A 19,140-nucleotide genomic window follows, 5' to 3' on the forward strand; every position below is an offset into this window, starting at 1 on the left:
TTTGATTACAAAAAGAAAAAAAAATAAGTGTTTTAACAAAAACAAAAAAAATACAACAAAGAGAAAAAAGTAGTAATATATAGCAATAAACAGTTTTGATACTATATATGCTTATCTATTACAAATATTATTCAACTACATATACAGTATATTTCTACTAAATTTATATGATTATCATTTTTTTAACCTACTGAACTTTGTATAAATGAGTCCCATATTTCATTATACTTATCCATACAAAGTCTATGTCTGTAGGCAATCAACTCATAAGTGGCAAGCGCAATCTAGGCTTCAATCCATTGAAGAAATGGGACCATACATTTATCTTTCCAATGCTACAGTATCAGTCTTTTGGCCATAGTAAGGGCATAGAGAATCCATTTATGTTGTCCAGATGTCAAATTCAATGTACTAAGTATATAGTTCAAAAGAATATTATCCTTTAAAAATTTTAGCTTTTGTCGCGCAATCATATTTATATAATCTTCTACTTTCTCTCAAAACTAATAAGTATAGGACATTGTAAAAACATATGCTTTAAAGAGGCATTGTCCTTATTACATCTCCAACAAAATGCTGTTTTTGACAATCCTTTTCTATACCGATGTGGTAAAGTCCAATAAATTCTAAATACAGGTAGTCCTTGCTTAACGACGGCTCATTTAACAATAGTTCAAAGTTACGATGACCTCGGAAAAAGTGCTTTATGACCTGTACTCGCAGTTGTGACTGTAATTTGTGACCTTTTTTACGATGGTTGTTAAGTGAATCACCGCAGTCATTAAGCGAATCACATGGTCATTAAGCAAATTCCGGCAAAAACATCCATTGGGGATGTTGGGTTCACTTAATAACCACCTGATTCACTTAATGACCATGTGATTCACTTAACTGCAGTGATTCGCTTAATGACATCATAAAAATGGTTGTAAAATCAGGTCTGATCACATGGTGACTCACTTAATGACCACCTTCTTAAAGACCAATTTTCCAGTCCCTATGTCGTTAATTAAGGACTACTGTATTATTTTTTGTTGTATAAGTTGTAGTTTAAGGTCCACTGACACTCTTGCTATAGAAGACAGACACTCTATTGTCTAGGAAATATAGAAACCTCTAATTCTTTATTCCACTCATCCCTTAACATCTGCATATCAAATTGATTTATTGATAACATGTATCTATACAAACTAATAGTAGGTTTTTTAGTTTTAAAAGATTTAACAAGTTGTTCTAATATCTCAGGTGTCTCAGAAGCTGAAAATCCTACTGGTCCAAACAGTGTTATTAACAAATATTGTAGCTGTAAATATCGCCATTGGGTTACATCTGATAGATGATATTTATCTCTTAAGACAGGGTACGTTAAAAATTCATCTTTATTATCTATCAGTTGGTACAAAGTCAATATTTCTGCTTCCATCCAATTTTTCCATATCACCATCTTCTTCCCAATTTTTAAAGTTGGGTTTTCTCATAAAGTCAATTTGGCATGGGATGAAGGGTCAGATCTTTTTTTATTAGACATTATGTTCCATAGCTTTCTAACTGACAAAATTGTTTCCAGAGATATTAGAGTTTTAGTATATTTAGAGACTAATACTGTCCATCCAACCAAAGGTATTATATGTATATATTCCAAAGTTGCCCAACTCAGAAAATTAACACCAATTGTTGGCTTCCAGTATACTTAATACTTGACAATAGGTAAGCATGATGATATAACTCCACATTTGAAGACCAAATCCTCCCTCATTAATTGATATTTGCATTTTCTATAAAGATATTCTTGGAATTGAAGAACCCCATAGAAATTTTCTAAACAAAGAATTTATTTTCTGAAAATATTTTCCAGATATAAAAATTGGAATTCCTCTTAGAATTATTCCAATTTCTTTCATGTTAATCTTACAGCCAACATTATTTCCATACTTTTAAATCTCAGTTCACTTTGGTGTGAGTCAGAGGATTCGATTTGGACAAAATGAGAATAATTCTTTTCAAATTCACCTGGGGAATATTTTCTTGCATAGCATAGGCAATATGCTGGTTAAGATTTTTTGGAAATTTGGACATATATTTTTCTGAAACCAAAGGCAACAAAGAACCTCAGGTATGCCACTTACACACAGAAATTGGTAGTGAGTTTCATTGTTATGTGGTATATTCTACTTGAACCAGTGGGTAAGAATTTCAAATATTAAACTTCGAGTCGAAGTTGATATTAAATTTGCATTGAAAAAGCTCTGTGCCTGTGAAACTTGCCCAATAGTTTCCACTTGACTCTCAGCCCCACCAATTAATGGTAATCACTGATATTTATGAATATTGTTGATGAATGTCATCATACTTGCAATCTTTAATTATAGCCTGCAGTTTTTTCTTTTTTCACAATACAGCTACATTCCAATTATATATGTTTAAGTTACTAGTGCACGTAATCTTAGGCACTAAAGTACTACAAGCCCCTGAAAGCCTGTAGTCAGTGTAGTCCCCCAAATACTTCCAAAGTTTATTATCAAATTGTAATTTTTAATGTGGCAGATGGGAGGATGTACTTAAATATGCAACTGGGGGAGATGGGCAGCATATAAATTTAATAATAAAAATAAACTGGAGAGATGTTTCACATCGGACTAAATTTGTACTAAGCCTAAATATAAATGAAATCTAATCTAATTTCTCTCCTGGTCTCACCTATAAACCCCAGCATATGATTCAAAGGCCAAGTGAAACCCTCAGTCTAGAAAAAGTTAGGTACCCCTGGTTCAAAGTAATTTCTTCTTCCTTTAATACCTTGAAGTGATGGTTTAGAATGGATAGATAATTGCATTTGCTTCAAACTATAATTCCAAGTATAAGGAATGAAACACAACTTTAAAAAGCATTGAACAGGTTTACCTTATTTCTCCCATTTCCATCTTTCAACCCTTAAACAAATGTTACAGATATGTACACAATTCTATTAGACCAACTCAGCATAGTTGGATTAATTTAATGATTTAAATTCATATACAGTAGTAACATCTTTTAATTCCTAGAATTAGATTTTTAGCAATAACATATAAGTAATCAGCACTGACAGGTTCTGCTCTCTAGAAATTATTTAGAAAAGCCTCAGATTTCAACCCTTAATGCTAAGTATTGGGTTAACTACAACCACCAAACCTTAGGCAACAGAAACAACAATCTAAGCATTGATAAGGATGAAAAAGAATGATTTAAAGGAAAACTGGAATAGGTTAGTCAGAAGCACCAAGGCAAGAAATTCTGTGGCTTTTTGAAATTGAATGCCAGTACTGTAACATCAGTTGATTCCATTTGTAAATCCATTCTGGCATCTTTTTCCATATCACTCTTATCCTTTGGCTGTTTCAAATCCATCTTTGAATCCACAACTTCTTTGATCATACCACCTTCACAGTCCAACATTTTTTGAACTCCAATTCCACATTCTAGTTAATCTGCACTTCTTTTTCAAAATTAACCATCTTATCCACTCTTTCCTCTTTTTTTCAAGGGACTTGAATTTAGCTCCTAATTCATCAAACATTGACTGGAGTAAACTTAAAGGAGTTATTTTATCTTCTAACGGCTGCTCCAAAGGACCTTTTCTAGCTATTTTCCCCAAATAAATAAACCTCATAGCCATATTCTTTTTATTTTTTTTTCCATTTACACAAGTAAAACAGCCAGATATAATTAATTACACGTGAAAGTAAACTGGCAGTTCACGCCCTTTAGTGTCTTTCAAACTGGAATTACAGGCAGGTATCAAAGGGAAACATATAGGGACCAAGTTACAGTCTTCTTCTGTTTTAGAAACCCAGCCAATCAACAGACATAATCCATCAAAACAAACTTTCCCATGGGAAAAGCAAACCTCGTTACTGCGAATGGAGTTTCGTAAAAAAAAAAAAAAAAAACTTCTAACAAATCTTCCCTTTTCACTCTAAGTAACTTTTAAGTCTCTTCTAAATTCCACTTATCATTTTGTGAGTTAATCAAATTCAGATTAATGCTCTGTTTCTTCTTTTGAAATTATAGTCCCAAAAATAAGGATAAGCCCCAAGATAATTACTTATCTGTTGCAAAGGAAGGTCTCTCTTACGTTGCAAAATAGTTGTATTCCGCAGTGTTTAGAAATGAGGAATGAGGCCAGCTCTAATGCCCATAAAAAGGCTGCAATGCAGCTTCTAACAAAGATGGATCCCCCGCCTCCTGGCCACTTGACTCAGAAGCCATTCACAGAAGCTCCCATCTCCATGATTAGCTTTTGAGGAACAGCCATCTGGAGACTTTATGGGTCAATTTCCTCACTTCCTCCTTGATCCGGAGCAAAGTGGACAGCCAGCACTTGCTGCCAGCCACTGATCCAGCCGCAGTGCTCTCTCCCCTCTCATGGAGAGATGACTAAGCCACCATTGTCCCCACCAGAAGTCCTACATGGTATCGTTCTTAAACAATGTAGAAATAATAATAATAATAATAATAATTATTATTATTATTATTATTATTATTATTATTATTTTTAAAAGGGGGAAACTAGACCTTTTCACTTATTGGCCAATCAGCGTGTAAACTACAAGCTACAGACATCTCTACTGAAAATTATTAAAGTAGCTGAATAAGGTAACATTCTTACTTTTAGAATAAGCCAATGATATGAAAGGCTGAGCTATTTTTGAATAGTGCAGAATTTTGCAACATCTTCCTGAAGAATACATTGGCTCACTATCTGGGACTTTATATTCATCTTTTGTTGATTTTAAATTGGCTTTTAATCTTTCTGAATATCAGGAAAGATTATGGTGGGAACTGGAACAATTACAGAAATCTAAGTAAAGTTAAATCCCAATTCCCAAATGATTCTTTGCAATCAGAAAAAGCATTTGCACTTCACTGGTTTACGAAAACTAGCAAGTTCAATCATTCTTAGTGGTCTAATTAACTTTCTTTTGAGTGAACCCCATTCTTACAGCCAAAACGTATAGAGCTGTCAGAGGATCATGAAAGATAATGTATACCAAATCCATGATAGAATTATATTCTCACTGAAAAACACAGTAAAGAAGTTTATTTGAACCTACACATTCGAAATTTTGAGTTTTAAATGTGTAAAAAGTAATTGTCAGGCTCTTTTGATCAGGACTTGACAGTACTAATTCTCAGTAGTGTTTTCTGCTAGAGGGAATGCATTTGTCTAGATGCATAGGCTTTTCTTTTTATTGTTCTCTGTGTTTCATTGTTTTTTAAAATAATTTTTATTAAAGAAATTTTTTACAAAAACAATACAAATTTAAAGAAGGAAAATAAAAGTGATAAGTAAATAAGTAAGAAGTAAAAGAGAAAAGAAAGAAAAGAAAGAAAAGGAAAAAAGATATAAAGAAGCGACTTCTGATCTTCTTTATAGCAGTTATAAGTGCATTTATATTTTATCCTCTCTCTTTATAGTTGCATCGCGGTTCCCTTATTTCTATATTCTACCCTTTCTAATCGTCAAACCCATAAATCACAAGTTCATTTTTTTTCATTTTCAGCAAAAAGTCCATAAAGGGGTTCCAGTCACTGGCAAATGTAGTTGTTTTCTTTTTTCGAATCAAGCAAGTCAGTTTTGCCATCTCTGCAAATTCTGTCATCTTTACCAACCATTCCTCCATTGTGGGTCTTTCAGAGTCTTTCCATCTTCATGCATATAATAATCTCGCTGCAGTTACCAGGTACAAAAACATGTTCTTTGTGTTTTATTATAAGATGCCCAGAGTTGTTCTGGAGTCAGGCGCCCTCTAAACATTACCAGTCAGTCAGTATCCTGAAACTATAGAAGATAGCACATCTTTGTTTGATTCAGCAGAAGAGTCACAGACATGGAGTGACTAGATAAGGTCATTATTGCAGACAAGAATAATGCCATGTTGTATTATACATAACTGCTGTTTCGGATCTGAGACCTCCTGGCTCCTACCTCAGTGCTTACACTGCCCCTTCTCCATTTTCATGACATTCCATCTGGAATGTCAGGTACGTGTTCCCCTTCCTCCTTCCTCTTGCCTTCATATCTTCTTTGTCAGAAATTTCTCCTCACATCATTTCAAATCTCTTCACTCCTTTCCTTTTCTGACTCAAGACCCGGGTATTTCCCTTTCTACTGCTTTGTAAGGAATTTCACCCATTTCAGAAGTCTTTCTGTTTCAGATGAGGCAGTGTTTGTATTTTTTTTTATCAGTTGTGCCATTGTCTCCGTCCTCCTACTTAATCAACTCCCCCCACTCCTCAGAGACAGAACTGTTGCTTGACCAGTCAGGTGGGTTTCGTTTCTGAGAATATTGCAGAGGCTCATGTACATCATATCTTGCCTCCCAAGAATATTCCATGTCTGAGTAGCTCAGTGAGTCAAGTGTTTAAGTCTGTCCTTCCTACTCTGAGGGTTCAAAATATGCTCTCTCTTCAATCCCCACCCCCAATGGAGGGTGATAGGCTAGAAGTATGTAGGGGGTAAGGAAGATATTTCAGGACTAGGGAGAAATTTGGTAAAAAGTCGGATGTGATCTCCAGTAGTAATGAAGGGGACATTCCTGATTATGATGATCATCAAGCTTTTGTAGGAGGTCTTGGTGTGACCTAGTTGATCTTTAAGGAGGTGCCTACTGGCCTGAAGTTCCTGAAGAAAACAGAAGGTTTCTGGAACGGGGGACAGCATTTGGTAGCAGGCATGGATGGTAGACTTAAGTGGCCTGAAATGAAAATGAAGTGGCCAAGTGGAAAATCACGTGACTGCGATGGACTTATGACATCACTTCCCGTTTGGTCATTAAGTGAAACATCATGTGACCATGATTTGTGCTTTAACTTCCACATTCTCCATTAATTCTGCTTGTTGCAAGGCAGTTGGGAAGCACACAAATGGTGATCCCATGACTGTGGGATGCTGCAACAGTGGTAAATGTGAGGGTTGGTCACAAATCTGTTTTTTTTTTTTTTTACATCGCTGTAACTTCAAATGGTCATTAAATGAAACAGTCAGTAAGCGAGGACTACCTGTAGGGCTTTCTGAAAATGTGTTGTGAATTGTGGGCCTCTGACTGGGTAAGCTGTGGTTACAGAAAATATGTCCAAATTAATTGCAAGTGGGCATTATAACAAAAGGAAAGGAGAAAGAAATCCAGGATTTAAATGTTGGGGTATCTCTCTGTCCCTCCCTCACCTTCAGAAAAGCCAAACTTCATCGTAACTAAGCTTGCTTGTATCTGCAATAAGGTATTTTTATTTACTCAAGCTGAGTCCCTGACTTCTCATAAGAGTACTGGGTACCTAGAGAAAGAATTATTGCAGTAATCTAGGGGCAACCTCTAAGTCATGTATCAGAGGATGGGGGCCAGAGGTTTTGGAGTGAAGAATAAAGTTTGGGGGGCGGAGTTGTAAGAGATGAAATATTCTGGCTTGTATGATTAAGCATCTGCCTGCTTAGCCTGCAAGGCTTGGAATGTAAGAGATTTGAAAGCTAAAATGAGGGGGAAATGTGCCCAGCTGACCTGGTGTAATTTTGTGAGAAGCCATTGTACTGAATTCTTTTGATCTATTTGAACTTACACATAGTCTTGGTACCTTGAAGTAGACTGGGCCAATACCAAAAGGCCTCTTTGAAGATCAGAAGTTCCTCATTTAAAAAGTTTCTTTTGGCCCGTAGCAGCCCTGAGAGGATAATGTGCAGGGGAGGAGACTGCCTACAAACTCTGGAGTGGGTTGTAGAAGCACCACCCTCAAGATGGTTAGAAGCATCTGCCTTGTTAAGAAAGAGATGGGCAGGATCTGGATGACAGATAATGGGCTGAGAAGTCCAAGACCAAAAAGAATGGCACATTATTCTAGTCATGAAGGTGTTGAAGGATTACTCAATCTGAGGAGGTGATTATCATGGATTACAGATAGGGAGCCATCCTTTGTGATAAAAAAGGATGGCTCCCTATCTGTAATCCACGATAATCACCTCCTCAACTCCCTAACCACCTATTTACTACCTATTTCATTTCTGTAGAAGTGCTGATGGAGGAGGAGGAGGATGAATGTATATAAAGCCTTTCTATAAGCTCTAGCTGATATATTCCTTAAGATGGGAATATAGAGTTGATTTTGCAGCAGTCTATTCTCCAGGAATAAGACTGATTGCAAACTCACCAAACCAGTTTAGAGGACCCAGTCTTTTCTTCTCCATTCCCAAATATATCATCATAATTGAAATACTTGGCAGGCAAAGTTGGAGGGTATACTTGCTGTGAAGTATTGGATGGTGGGGATTCTGAGGCCCTGAAAGTTGTGAGTCCTGTATTCTAGGGAGTCAGCAGAGATGTCATTGCAGGCTGTGAGTCTGTGGCTAATACATAATCAGAACAACAGGAATAGGCAAGTTGGGTAGACTTGCAGGAACTCCTAGTGATTGTCAGTGGTGAGTAGTAAAGATTCTGAGAGTTTTGTGATGTGGCTGAGCATAAGAGTTGGCTTATCAATATTTTTAATTTTAACTGGAGTTTGGATGGGCCAAGTAGGGCTGCAATTAGTTAAATTCAAAACATTTTACTAGCATTGTGCTGCAGCTGCATAAGACAACTTCACAATCGCAGGAAAAGATGCAGTTGCTTCAAGGAGCTGAAGACAAATGCTAAGTGAGCCCACATGCACTCGAAAGCCCATTTTTCCCTATGAATGTGCTGCACAGCCCTAATATTAATCTATGCATTTCTTCACAGCTTGGACTTCTAGTGAACCGAGGTGGAGCATTTTTAGAACCTTTCACACTGAAGTGCATGAGAGGCTATCTGGGAGTGGTACTTTTCACTGACCTAGAATGCTCTCTCCCATAGGAGATAAATTTGGCACAGTTTTTTTGAGTGGGGGGAGCCAGTAGACATTTTATTGTAGCTTTTTAATATATTAATATGTTAATTTTAAATACATTTTAACTATCTTAGTTGCTACTTTTACTGTTTGTGTGTATATATGTATTTGTGTGTATCTTTTGGTATTAAATTGTTTATCTTGTTATTTTAATGAATTGCAAGCTGCTTTGGAAAATTTAGAAGTGGCATTGATTGAATGATTTTATCTGCCATTGAATTGGTGTCAACTCATAGTGACCATATAGATAAATTTTCTCCATGGTGATCTGGGCTTAACCTGGTCCTTCAGGTTTTCCAGTGGTGCACCCATTTGATCCATCTTGCTGCTGATTGTCCTCTTGTTTTCCTTCTACTTTTCCCAGCATTAGAATCTTTTCCAGAGAGCTAGGTCTTCGCATAATGTGTCCAAAGTAGGATAATCTAAGCCTGGTCATTTGTTGCTTGAGTGAGAACACCGGATAAAGATGGCATACAAATGTTGAAATAGAGAGGTTTTTGGTTCTTCGTGACAGGTTTGAGCTGAGTTTGAGTTAAAAGAATAAAAGCTAAAATGTTTGAAAAGGGAAAAGGAAAATGCCTTGTGTCTCTTTTCTGCCTTTCTTTGCAAAGTAGGAATGTAGGAGGTATGATTATATTGATCACTTTGTCCTTTCGAGTTGTTTCAGAAAGGAAGGATTCTGTGTCCTCTCAGGGGGATATTTGGCTAATTTTTGTTAATTAGCATTTGAGTGTGGGGAGGGGAATTGATCTGGGTCATAGAGACTTGTCAGTAAATAAATTGTGCAAAGAGATACAAGTGTGTTTTGGAGTTAACATTTTTTTCTTATGTATCTGAGGAACTATAGTTCTGATGTTCCTATTGCCTTCACAGATGTGGATTCTCCTCTCCTGCCTCCCCCTGCTCCACCCAGACAGATAAAGAATTGTTTGGACATATTGTCCATCAACTAATTATTAGTGAGCTCCTTTAATGAGCATTCAAAAAGATGTAAATATGTCTGATTTTTAATGAACACAGGCAAATTGTGATTGCTTTGCTAATTGTGCCATTTAAAGAAAAAAACAACATGTAATATATAACAGTCATTGGTCAATCCCATTATACATAATAAAAATCTATAAAGGACTCTAAATTGTGTGGGATCTCTGGTAAAGCTTCCTTATTCTTATCTAGCTGTCATACATTTAACATACTATAAAATATGTTTGCTATGCAGTTATAGTCATATGTCATTATTTAGAAAACACAGAGCAAGTCTGACAAATTAAAAACAGAAGGATGTGTCTGGAAGGGCTTTTTCAGTCATTAAAAAGCTTCACCTCTCAGGCAAACTATTTAATGGCAACTTCTTGCTCACTGTACTGACATCTTCAAAGGCTTTGACATCTGTCAGCCTTTCAACTACCATTAAAAATATTATCCCATTTCCATTCTTTTATGCCCATTTTTTTAATTATAGCCCTTCTTTTAAGTTTAGAATATGGTTGGTTTAAATGATGCTGTCCTTTCGTTTTTAGCCACCCAGCTGTGGTTTGAATAAATTGAAGTTGAATCAAAGGCGGGACTTTAAAGGGAAAAGGTTTGATGGACTTGGACTCCAAATCAGATGAGGCTTTATGATGAAAAGGTTTAATCCCAGCACAGGCATTGCTTCTATCAGTTGAGCAGTACAAAGCAATTCGTGTGTGTGTGTGTGTTTCATAAGAAATGATACATTTTTTTTAAAAAGCACAGATCTCCTTAGGACTTGCAAATGTGGCATTAGCTAATATACAGAGTGCTGATTTTCTTTTATCCACTAGAAGCTTATGATTATAGTACAGTTCTTGAATTGGAAATGAGAACTACAACACACATTTAAAGCTGTGCTGTCTGATTTGTATTCAGTATACATGTCATTGCGGGATGAGTTAGGCTAAGCCAAGCTGGTTCAGTAAAAGGTACAAACGATTTCATCACCTGAAATTCAGAGAAGATGACTGGGGCGGGGGGGGGGGGAGCAGGAATAGCCAATTAATTAATACTAGCATAACCTGGTTTTTGAGGATATAGCATTCTTTCCAAGACTGTTCTAGATTACGTTTTAGTGTTGTTTTCATTTTGATAAATATTATTCCCTTAACTCTTACAACAAAATGATACATAGTAGTAAAAAAGGATAAAGTATCATTTATATTTTTGGCAAATCTGTTGAATTTTAATTTTTATCAAATTTAGTAGAGATAATTACTCTTTTTCATAGCAGCTGCCTTCATGTGAGGTTTAATTTCATATATTATAAGGCTACCCTACCAGAAGCTTTTTCTTTAAAAAAATAGTTTGTTCCTTTATAATAGCATATTTCCCTTACTCTGGAATTACATATTGGGGCATGTTATTTGGCAGTGGGTTCAGTCTCTGCACTATCAATGAATAAATATATTTAGATTTCATACAAATATATCCAAATCTATATAAGTATTTTTCTCTGTGTGTGTGTGAGAGAGAAAGAGGATGTCTGTCTATCTATCTCAGCTCCAGGATTTTGCTTTTCGTTATTCCTGTCTTTAGCCAGTATGAGATCAAACTGATTTCACATCTGAGTTTAAAACTCCCTATCTAGTCCCAACCATATCCTGTTGATTACTGGTTTTGAGGGTAGTGTTCTAGAACATCTGAGGAGTGAATAGGTAACAAGCTCAAGGGTAAGATGGTGTTGAATAAAAAGCTTATCCACAATTTTACAGTCTCATGTGAAGGGATCCAATAAAAGCTTCTTTTTTTTTTTAAATGAACAGCTTCAAAGTCAACCACAGAATACTTAGCAGTCATACATTTTATAAGAATGTTATAATTACTTAAACTCTAAAGGGCCTTGAGAATTAAAAGGCCTTCACTTAGCATATAAATGATATTGAAGACAACAGATAAATTAAATTTGGAAGAGGATTGCATCATTGGCATGCCATACTCATGGGAATCCATCCCCTAGTAACTCACTGCCTCTTTTCAGACTTCCAGAAAACTTTTATTTTGACTTCACATTCAGACTTTACACTCAGACGAGTATTTCAGGTAATGTGAACCTAAATCATTAAGGGTTCCTAAGTTAAACTGACACTCTAAATAATGTATTTATTGCAGGTCTTCATCAAATAAAAAGTGTAAATGTAATGATTTACAGTACATGTATTTCTACTATATGCATGTATTTCTATTGATCATGCTATATCCATCAGGATAAGCAATATGCAAAGGGCTCTGTGCTTGTATATTTAATATGTTATTTTTCATTTTAACAGAAATTTGTGTATTTTTTTCTCCCTGATAGTATAAACAATGTGGAAACAGCAGCTTTGGCAAGAGTCACTTGTGGTTGAGGTTAAGAGCCACTTCTTATATCACATGATCTCATTCAGAATCACTGAACGTTTTCAAATCTCTCTATCTCCATTAGCAGTCCTAAGCAAGTTTGCTCATGGAAAAAAGGTTTAAATGCAGTGATATATTCCATTAATAACTACCTCTTCTATTCTTATCTCATTCATACTGCTCAGCTAATAAATGGTTAATATAGTAATAGGTGAATTTAGAGCTCTAGTGTGTTAAAGCAAATTAGGCTAGAACTATAAACTATGCAGTCTAGCACAAATGTATTTATTTATTTAGTAGATTTATATGGCTGTCCATCTCACATACATGACTCTAGGCAGCTAACAATATTAAAAACAACAACGAACTTATACAAAAAATATAAAAGCCATAGTCGGGGAGGGGGGAGTATAAAGCCACATTCAAACATTCAGCATAACCAAGAAACGGGCTCCATCCAATGCACAGGGCCCCAGGTTTGAGCAAACAGCCATGTCTTCAGGGTCTTATGGAAGGCCAACAGGAACGTGATCAATCTAATCTCTGGAGGGATGATATTCCAGAGGGCAAGTGTCACAACAGAAAAGGCTCTCCTCCTAGGTCTCGCCAGGCAACAGGATCTGGAACATGCCCCTCCTGCCATGCCAGATGGAATGGGTAGAAATAATCAGGGAGAGATAGTCCCGTAAGTAACCCAGTCCCAAGCTATGAAGACTACCAGCACCTTGAATTGCACCCGGAAGCACACTAGTAGGCAGTGCAGCTCACAAAGCAGTGGTGTCTCATGTGCAGAAAAAGAGGTATGGTTAACTGCCCACACTGCCACATTCTGACGCTTCCAAATGCTGTTCAGGGTCAGTCCCACTTAGAGCGCATTGCAGTAGTTCAATCTGGAGGTCACTGTTGATGTCCTATATGGATACTTCTTGCTCTCTGGAATAGGAGACATGAGTTTTATAGGCTTCTGATTTGCTTCTTTCATCCTAAAATACCTTTCCTATTCCAGGTATGAAGTTTTCACTGTTTGTATACAGAATGTCTAATTTCTTTGTTGCTTACAGTCTAGTTATACATATTCTTGGAACTGACCTACTAGTTCTTTCTGGTAATCAGCCTAGTTCTGCAAATCAGCATTTGTCCAGAAACTCAGTGTTGGCTTCAATAAGTCTTGCATAGCATCTTCGTTGTTTTGGTTCTTGCTGTAAAGCTCACTTGTCCTTTGAGTCTCCTTCACAGGCTTTTACAGCCTGAGGCCTTCAATCTCTCGACACATAGTGTTCCTCTCTAAAATGTTTTGTAAACATTTCTTTAGTTCTGTAAACACTTTGTAGAAAACCAAATGCTAAGTTCATGAAATCATAATTGAAAATGGGAAAGATCATAATATCAATTCCATGCAGAATATTTAGGCCTGTATAATTCTTAATCAGTCATCATTGTCCCACTGAAATGAGTAGGCCTTAAAATTGTTCAGATTTGACTGTACTCTGGGAAGTTGTTTTTAATTAAAGAAAATTTGTGTGTGTGTGTGCACACACATATATATACATGCACACATGACTGTTTAAAATACTGACATGAAAACTTTAGAAAATTGATTACAGAGTGGTTTGCAAAAATAGAACAATAAAAAAAAATTCCGGCCTTAAAAAAAACAAACTATTCTCAAAATATTTATATAAATTTTTCTGACCTTAAAAGTTAATATTGGCAACAGAATGACTGTTAAATAGTTTCTGAATAGAAATTATTTCATTACTAAGCATCATAACTAGGAAAGCCTTCCCAAATGGATATGTTTCTCCCCTAAAATTGCAAAGGCATTCAGAGATTGTTATCAGAAGAAAATTGCTGAAAACATTGCTTCATTTATCAAGAATTTCAAAATTGGTTGAACATATTTAAGCTTTGAAAGGAGAAGAAAGAAAATATAACATAGAGGTCTACAACTAATTGTAAATCTGTCTTAAGCATTCATTCTTAATTTCTAAAGCTGAGTACCTTATCTGATTTATGCTTTGCCACTTTTGGTGTGTAGTTGGAGTGGAATAAAAGGGAAATATGAACTAAAGTGGAAGTTTTGTTATGTATGTAAACATAGGGATTTGCCATGGAATCGCATCCATGTGTAGAATACAGCGCAGTGCACTGTCATAAAAATAGTGACCCTACACCTTGAAGAGGTTTGCAATAGTTAGATAAGCTGATATCTGAGTATAAACATTATAATTTGTATCTTGCCATTTTGAATTTTTAAGCTCATAAATAATGCTAAATTAATGAAGTGTTAGTCAGCAACATAAAATCTTATGCCGTAGACACTAGTAAAAAAAAGTCCTGTTTCCAAAAGTGAAAGAAGTATAAATGGAAGTTTAAATACTTAATCCTTCTATCAGTTGTATTTGTAAGCTAAATTTTAAAAACAAATGTTTATAATGACATTTTATATCTTCCAACCTCTGAAAATCACATTCAGGGTTATGGTGGAGCTGATTCACACTTCATATCAGAAAATACAGCAACAAGCATATTAAGCCAAATCCAGAGTTTTCTTTTACTTCTATTCTGTATCATACATATTTTACTCTAAAAACACTTTCTTGAAAGTTTATAGAACTGTGGAGACACTAAGTAATCCTCTGCCCGCCATGTTTTATTTTTTATTTAAATGAAAACAAACTAGGCCATGATCCAGTCAAAATAATCTTAGCAGGGAATGCTGTGTAAAGGGAAATATTTATCTCCAAATATACAGTAGGCATGGCTGATATTAGCTCCCAAATGTATGGGGGATATAGCATCTCTTACCACTCACATTATTTATTCTCAGACAAAAATAGATTATTTATTGCTTAATCATTTTACCTTTGGCATATGATAGAAAAAGTGTGTTACATAGTTTTGTGCAGGGACATTCAAATAATTACCCGGTCTTTTTTTTTTTTTAGTTTACAAGTATATTACTGTTTCTTGGCTGAAATCAGAGCTTCACAGATAAACATTCCAGTACCATGAATGTGTCTGTGGAGCTGGCAGTCAGTTCAGCTGATCTGATCTGATCTGAGGGGTTTAGCAATGAAAGGATGTTATCTTCCCAAAAGGGAATCTGTAGTCACAAAATGGTGTGATGTACTCAAAACAGATGCTAACGCCAGATTAATTTTGTAGTAAAATTTATGATACCTGTGCCTATTAAAATCTGGGCAAGAATATCCTGGATTTTTTAAATAGTATATCAGCAGAGAACACATTTGTAGCATTTAGTCTAAGTTTTGCTGCACTTTAGATTCTGATGATATGAACAAATAGCATGTCTTCTCAGAGTGGGAGAAGGTATACCAACATTGAAGCCATTTGCTTCACTTGAGGAAGTAGCCCTGCATTTCTCATGTGATCAGAAGCTGTTAACTCCTCAGAGACTTCTGTGATATGAGAAAACTGTCCATCGTTACTACTGCATAACAAAGGCAGCAGCTCATTAGAATTCATGCATAAACTGTATGTCACAACTCTTTAAGAGACTATAGCTTCTCTTCAATACATCAAAGACATGAGCAGTCCCTTGGTTACAGAAATATTAAAGCTCACAATTGACATTTTATTTGGAAATGTCGCTAACTTCTTGGATTCTTGTTGCTTTGCAGTTAGTCTGTCATTCATTCCATGGGAGTGATTTCCTCTCTGCTACTCATTTGCACTCTTAACAAATTTCATCAGTACTCCTTTGAGGTTCCAGTCAAGTAGTTGGTGTTACCTGGTAATGCCAGAATTGCTGTGATGTACTTTCAGAATTATTGTAAATATGACATTTCAAGGAGTATGTTCCCTATCTGTACCAGCTAACCTTATGTCATCAATATTTGGACCAACAATTCCTCCTGGTTAACTGGATTCACTTTTAGTTTATTGGCTTTGAACTTTATTTTTAATTCTTTTAACTCTTCTGAATTTGTTAGTTTCCTCTAACCTGATTTAACATCTTAATTAGTCTGGAAACATTTTTACCCATTTCAGAATAGGATCATAAATACCAACAGTAATTGTTTGCAATCATGTAGCATTCTATAGTAGAAAAGTAAAGGGAAGAGAAGTAGTTATCCATCTTTACCTTTTTATTCAATCACATTAAGTAACGGTAAAACTACAGTACATCCTTTACTGAACCTTGGTTCATTGGTCCTCTATGCAACAAACAAACTCTGTATGCTTGTGTGGATATACAGTTTTATATATTTCCCATTTTACTCATGTATAAAATCCCATTCAGATTTAATGGGCTATTGGGTATAATGAACACTCTTCCCCACAATTAGTAAATTGAATTGACTCTACTGAAAACAGTGTACCAAACTATTGAAGTCTGAGTGTGATATATAAGGTGCTATTGAATGCTGATAGCAGATACTGCAGAAGTGTTTTTGAGAATATGTGTTACACTTGTATTTTTGGAGTTTCTAATGTAATGTCAGGTCCATTATTATTCTAGAAAGCAATTGAACCTGGCTTAAAAACTCAGGTTCATTGAAAAATATATGGAATTAATCAGCCATCTATCTAGTCAATAACAATGATCAGACCTATAAATTGGTCATGGTATTATCATCGTTTAACATGAGGTATTCCAGAAATAAATGGAAAGTTACCCTCCTTCTTTAAGGCTTTTGCCCAGATTGACCCAACAATAAGAACTTATTTAATTGTCACTTAACATCAGTATAACTAATACAGACATCAACAGTTTAATAGACCCAAAGCCTGGATTTAACTCCAACAGTGTTTTATCTCCTGGATGCAAACAATGAGCAGTGGGCAGTTAGAAAAAGAATCACACCTTATGTTAACAGTATTTAAAATGAATGTAATTGGCCAAATCTTTCTTCAGAAATTGCAGCAGTTGAAAGGAAGTGATCAGTCTCAGGCAGCAGTATGAGAGGGGGGATTAGTGTTTTCTCTTTTTTCTATCAAATATCATCCTCAAGGCTGCTGTTCTACTAAGGCACAAAACAGGTATCACCAAAATAAATTCTCTCATCCAAGTCAAGGATTAGGCTAACTTTCCAGATTATGTGGCAAGGCCATTGGTACGCAGCTTGTCAGTTTTTGTGACTGGTAAAATAATCCTGTATTGAGGAATTCTCTTTTAAATAAAGTGAAGACAATTTTGAGTTCACTTGACCCTTGGTAACTTAATGGATATGACTTTTTTCCCCCCCAACAACAGAGAAGTCATTTTCTGTTGCTGTCTTCTGGGATGTTTTTTCCTTCCCGGTCTAGCCTGTATCTCTGTTATTTCCAGCTGGTCTCCCATCCAAATACAAATTATGTTGAGCTTGATCAGCTTTTGATGATCAGCCAAGGTTACACATATCTAGCACAGTTGTATTAAGACACAGTTACCTATCATAGCCAGAAGAGAAAAAACAAATTTTAATATTGAACACTTGCTTCATTTCTTGATCATGGCTGGCAAATGACAGGCTGAGATTGGAGGTTTCTTATCATTTTTAGAAGGCAGCAAATTGCCTCCCCTCTTCTGAAGAACAGACAGGGTGATGAGTATATAGCCTTTTCTGGAGCAAGAGGCAATGGAGTAGTGTGGCCATTTAGACATTAGTGCAACCACACATTGGTTGCAACTTGGATTTCATGACTCCACAAGGGGGCAGAGGAGACCTACAGAAGGGCCCAAAAGTATCGGTACCCCTCTACTTTTTCCCAAAAAATCCCAATTTGCCATGAAATAAGTTGAAACTGACAAAAGTAAATGGCTTCCACCATTCTTTATTCCATAGTCCATAGAGCAGACGCTTGGCTTTTGACATGTGACTTAACATATTATTGTAAATAAAACAAATGAAAATGGCATGGACATAATTATTGGTACTCCTAACCTAATATTTTGTAGCAGTCTTTTGAGGCAATAACTGCAATTAAGTGCTTTCTTCAACTCTGAATAAGACTTACACACTTCTCAACTGGCTATTTGTCCCACTCTTCTTGAGCAAACTGTTCCAGTTGTCTTAGGTTTGGTGGGTTCCTTCTTCCAACTGTGAGTTTCTTCTTTTTCCACGGATGTTCCATTGGATTCAGATCAGGACTCATAGCAGGCAATTTCAGAACTGTCCAATGTTTGCTTTTCAACCACTCTTGGATTCTCTTAGATGTATGTTTTGGGTCATTATCCTGCTGGAGGAGCTTTCTAATTGGGCATCATGTTTCACTCCAGAATGCCTTGTTAATTTTCCAATTTCATTGGGCCCTGCACAGATTCAAGGCTTCTGGTGCTAGAGGAAGCAAAGCAACCCCGTAACATTATGGACTCTCCTCCATGTTTTACAGCAGGTATGCTGTTCTTTTCTTTAAAAACATCATCTTTTTCTTCTGTGAACTTAAGAGCTTCTGTAACTTGCCAAAAAGCTCTACAGGTATTCCTCGACTTACAACCACAGTAGGAACCGGAAAATTCATAATTAAGCGGTGCGGTCATTAACGTGACCGCACCTGATTTTATAACATTTTTGCAACGGTCGTTAAGCAAATCACCACAGTAATTAAGCGAATCACATGGTCGTTAAGCAAATCACATCGTTAAGTAAATCATGCAGTTCCCCATTGATTTTGCTTGTCAGAAGCCAGCTGGGAAGGTCGCAAATGGTGATTACATGACCCCGGGACGCTGTAACTGTCATAAATACATGCTGGTTGCCAAGCACACAAATTTTGATCATGTGACTGTGGGTATACTGTGACAGTCATAAGGCACTTTTTTCAGTGCTGTTGTAACTTTGAATGGTTGCTAGACGAATGGTTGTAATTCAAGGACTACCTGTAATTTTGTTTCCTTTGTCCAAAGGACATTTTCCCAGAAGGGCTGTAGCTTGTCAACATGCATTT

At 36.1% G+C, this 19,140-nt stretch overlaps 1 protein-coding gene across 6 annotated transcripts in view; it reads left to right on the forward strand.

Moving 5' to 3' along the window:
* CEP112 (centrosomal protein 112) overlaps positions 1 to 19,140 on the forward strand; it is a 300,158-nt gene that overhangs the window by 135,385 nt on the left and 145,633 nt on the right. The window lies entirely within an intron of this gene.

The sequence above is a fragment of the Python bivittatus genome, unplaced genomic scaffold, assembly GCF_059951505.1.
Source record: "Python bivittatus isolate LINGU-HERP-01145 unplaced genomic scaffold, Pbiv_v1 ctg000220_np1212, whole genome shotgun sequence".
Lineage (NCBI taxonomy): Eukaryota > Metazoa > Chordata > Lepidosauria > Squamata > Pythonidae > Python > Python bivittatus.